Source organism: Staurois parvus, unplaced genomic scaffold (assembly GCF_062004578.1).
Source record: "Staurois parvus isolate SC_StPar_1 unplaced genomic scaffold, SC_StPar_1.0 ptg001301l, whole genome shotgun sequence".
Classification (NCBI taxonomy): domain Eukaryota; kingdom Metazoa; phylum Chordata; class Amphibia; order Anura; family Ranidae; genus Staurois; species Staurois parvus.
Genome location: NW_028319097.1, coordinates 247,670 through 252,342, shown reverse-complemented (window position 1 = coordinate 252,342; position 4,673 = coordinate 247,670).

The following is a 4,673-nucleotide window of genomic DNA, read 5'->3' as shown; positions in this document are numbered from 1 at the left end:
TACTGGAATCGCTCAGACTCTTGCTCCCCTCTTCTCACTTGCCAGTGGGGTGGACCTTTTCCTACTGTCCATAGCTTGGAGCGGCGCCATGGGGCACACTTCTCACTATATTGCAACAACTGGTAATAATCTAATTGAAAACAGTCCACGGAGAGCACGAGAAGTTGTTGTGAGATAAATGTAGATATTTGAGTAGATAAGATGTGACCTGTAGAAAATATGACAATGTAAATCTAGTTCATTCCGTGTCATTAAAGAAATATTCAGTCATAGGTACTCAGACACAGATGGTCACCAATTAACATCTGAAAAGAGACAGAGTAGCTTCCTCTGGAAGTGGCACCTGTGTGCTAGTATTATTTTGTCACCTTCTGGGGAAACCGGGAAGGAAACGGCTGGAGACAGGTTGGCTTCATGACAGCGGGAGACCAGAGCTTTGAAGTATATCAGGGGATCAAAAGAGTATGTTTCATCCCTCATAAAAGCTAAAATATTAGTTGCAGAGAGATGAAACTACTTCCTTCTGTTGGGGCACTCTGTGGGTTATATCGGCATATAAAAACAGTATTTGTGGCTTAGGTAGAACGGCAGAAAAATGCAGGAAATGGTTAGGTGGCGCTGGATTGTGACAGCCGAACAGTGATTGGTACTGTTGCGATTGGACTGATGCGCTGGTGTCGGAAATCCAATCCCCGACTTGGTGATTCAAGCCGGTCTTAGTCCGATTGACTTTGGACAGGTCGGTACCCAGAACATCCTGTGGGCGGGTACAAGAACACCCCTTAGGGTCAATTGGCCAAGAGCTAATGTCCCGCCTACGTCCATATCCCCATAAATTGAGGATTCTGACATTGGGACATTTGCGATTCGTACGGAGCCAGTTCGATTTGACTGACGGATTGCTGACTCTCTGACTTGCTCCAGTCGCAGGATAAATCTTGGTAAAAGTTTTATTCTGTTTTATTCCCTTTTATTTCATAGTGAATAGTCTATGTGTGTCTTCTTGTATTTTTTGTATTTCTGTAACTTTTTATATTTTGTACATATTTTATGCACTGCCCACTGTCAGGATATTAAATCTTAAAATTAATTAGTGACTTCTGTGTATTTAAGCTCGGGCTCATATCTTTGGAGAGATTAGATTGGAGAGATTAGATTGGAGAGATTAGATTGTATTGTATTTTAGTGCCTTTATACGCTCAGTCAAGCTCATTGCCAATCTGTATGCAATTGCACTGCATGTTGGCAGATTGTGTGCAGATTGTAAAGGTAACAGGTCTGCCAGACGGAGATCTGTGTGTGTGTGGTGTCACAGCAGACCATTCTGCGGATAAACTGTTGGGTGGTGGCCAGCTACTGTTTGTGGTGTGTCTGGTGTGGGGGTGTGTGGACAGTGGAAGTGTGATTAACTCCGGGGTTCTAGCTGTAGGATAGCTGGAGGGACCTTAGAAGGGTGTGTGATTGCTAAGCTGCTCCTCAACTATAATCAGTGCAGCAGATTGTATGTAAGATTTGTATCTGCAGTGTGTGGTCAGCCATCTGGATTGGAGTGGAGTCTCCCCCCGGTGGTGGCCAAGAGGTAGTGCGGGCTGTGAAAGTATATCACGGCTGGTCTTATATACAGTTTTATATATTCAAAGTTAAGTCCCCTTTATTCCCTCTTACCCCAAGTCACGGCCGCACCTCAGTTAGTTAATCGCTGTGGGCGTGGCGTGTGGGTGAATCCATGACAGATTGGTGGCAGTTGTCAGCTCACAAGATTTTTGGCAGGATCAACACATATACAAAAAACTCTTCCAATAGCATGCTTGTTGGATCAAAAGGAATAAATAAGAGATGTTCATTGTTGCACTTTACATACTCTTTAGGTAAATTAATAGATATTCAGATTTTGAGCTGACTTCTATACAAAAGAATGTTCCATGATGTTCTAGGGCATACCTATTATTTACACGAGGACTCACCAGAGCACTGCCATAGTCCTGGTTGTCTCAAGTACGGTAGCTTGCAGCCTAGGCTTCAAAAAGTTGTGGTACCGGGCACTGTGAACTAGCAAAGCTCAAACTTTATGTGGTCACCACACAACATTCCATAAATTGTTCAGGCATCAAGCATTGAATTATGGGATGTAGGTGGGGTCATGCCTATTTCAGGAACTTGCTATTTACAGGGGAACTTCAAGGGATCCCAAGTGGCACTCTGCGGTGTCCTGCCATTGTAAGGTGGACTGATTTCCTAAGTTTTTGTTTTGGATGGTTCATGGCCAATACAAGCTGAACTGGAATCTGTTGATTACAAAACAAGTCCTAAAGAATTTACATCTGAAACTGTTTGAACGCCAATAACTCTTCTCATTTACCGTCATTTTATTACAACTACCAGTCCGGTAAATGATCTCAATATATCCATAAGTCGTGAGATGTGTGCAGCCCAAGCGCATGCAAACCCTTAATAAACAGAAATAAATATCCTGCGTTATACCTACCATATAACTTACACTCCATCTTCCTAAGTCAGACTGACATTTTAATTGGCCGTCATGACCTCTGCTACTGGAATTTACAGCACTTCACAATACATGCAATGAACGTGGGGCTGGAAGCAGGATCTGCACACTTAAGAGTCCATCGAAGTTCACAGCGATTATTACAGTCATTTTTTTAATGCTGTAGAATGGAAGCTGTAATTTTGTTACTGTGGTAAAAATAAAGAAAAATAGAATATTTAAATACAATAACCACTTCCAGTCCGGACACGTTCCCCCCTTCCAGTCCGGACACTTTCACCCCCTTCCAGTCCGGACACTTTCACCCCCTTCCAGTCCGGACACTTCCCCCCCCCTTCCAGTCCGGACACTTCCCCCCCTTCCAGTCCAGACACTTTTACCCCCTTCCAGTCCGGACACTTTTACCCCCTTCCAGATATCCCCAAATGTCAGAACGGTACAGATATCCCCCAAATGTCAGAACGGTACAGATATCCCCCAAATGTCAGGACGGTACAGATATCCCCCAAATGTCAGGACGGTACAGATATCCCCCAAATGTCAGAACGGTACAGATATCCCCCAAATGTCAGGACAGGACAGATATCCCCCCAAATGTCAGAACGGTACAGATATCCCCCAAATGTCAGGACAGTACAGATATCCCCCAAATGTCAGGACGGTACAGATATCCCCCAAATGCCAGGACAGGACAGATATCCCCCAAATGTTAGAACAGTACAGATATCCCCCCAAATGTCAGGACAGGACAGATATCCCCCAAATGTCAGGACGGTACAGATATCCCCCAAATGTCAGGACAGTACAGATATCCCCCAAATGTCAGGACGGTACAGATATCCCCCAAATGTCAGGACAGTACAGATATCCCCCAAATGTCAGGACAGGACAGATATCCCCCAAATGTCAGAAGAGTACAGATATCCCCAAATGTCAGAACGGTACAGATATCCCCCAAATGTCAGGACAGTACAGATATCCCCAAATGTCAGGACGGTACAGATATCCCCCAAATGTCAGAACAGTACAGATATCCCCCAAATGTCAGGACAGTACAGATATCCCCCAAATGTCAGGACGGTACAGATATCCCCCAAATGTCAGGACGGTACAGATATCCCCCAAATGTCAGGACGGTGCAGATATCCCCCCAAATGTCAGGACAGTACAGAAATCCCCCAAATGTCAGGACAGTACAGAAATCCCCCAAATGTCAGGACCGTACAGAAATCCCCCAAATGTCAGGACAGTACAGATATCCCCCCAAATGTCAGGACAGTACAGATATCCCCCCAAAATGTCAGGACAGTACAGATATCCCCCCAAATGTCAGGACAGTACAGATATCCCCCCAAATGTCAGGACAGTACAGAAATCCCCCAAATGTCAGGACAGTACAGAAATCCCCCAAATGTCAGGACAGTACAGATATCCCCCCAAATGTCAGGACGGTACAGATATCCCCCAAATGTCAGAACAGTACAAATATCCCCAAATGTCAGAAGAGTACAGATATCCCCCAAATGTCAGAACGGTACAGATATCCCCCAAATGTCAGGACAGTACAGATATCCCCCAAATGTCAGGACGGTACAGATATCTCCAAATGTCAGAACGGTACAGATATCCCCCAAATGTCAGAACGGTACAGATATCCCCCAAATGTCAGAACAGTACAGATATCCCCAAATGTCAGAACAGTACAGATATCCCCCCAAATGTCAGAACAGTACAGATATCTGTACCGTCCTGACATTTGGGGGATATCTGTACTGTCCTGACATTTGGGGGATATCTGTACTGTCCTGACATTTGGGGGATATCTGTACTGTCCTGACATTTGGGGGATATCTGTACTGTTCTGACATTTGGGGGATATCTGTACTGTCCTGACATTTGGGGGATATCTGTACCATTCTGACATTTGGTTGATATCTGTACTGTCCTGACATTTTGGGGATATCTGTACTGTCCTGACATTTGGGGGATATCTGTACTGTCCTGACATTTGGGGGATATCTGTACTGTCCTGACATTTTGGGGATATCTGTACTGTTCTGACATTTGGGGGGATATCTGTACTGTCCTGACATTTGGGGGATATCTGTACTGTCCTGACATTTTGGGGATATCTGTACTGTACTGACATTTGGGGGGATATCTGTAC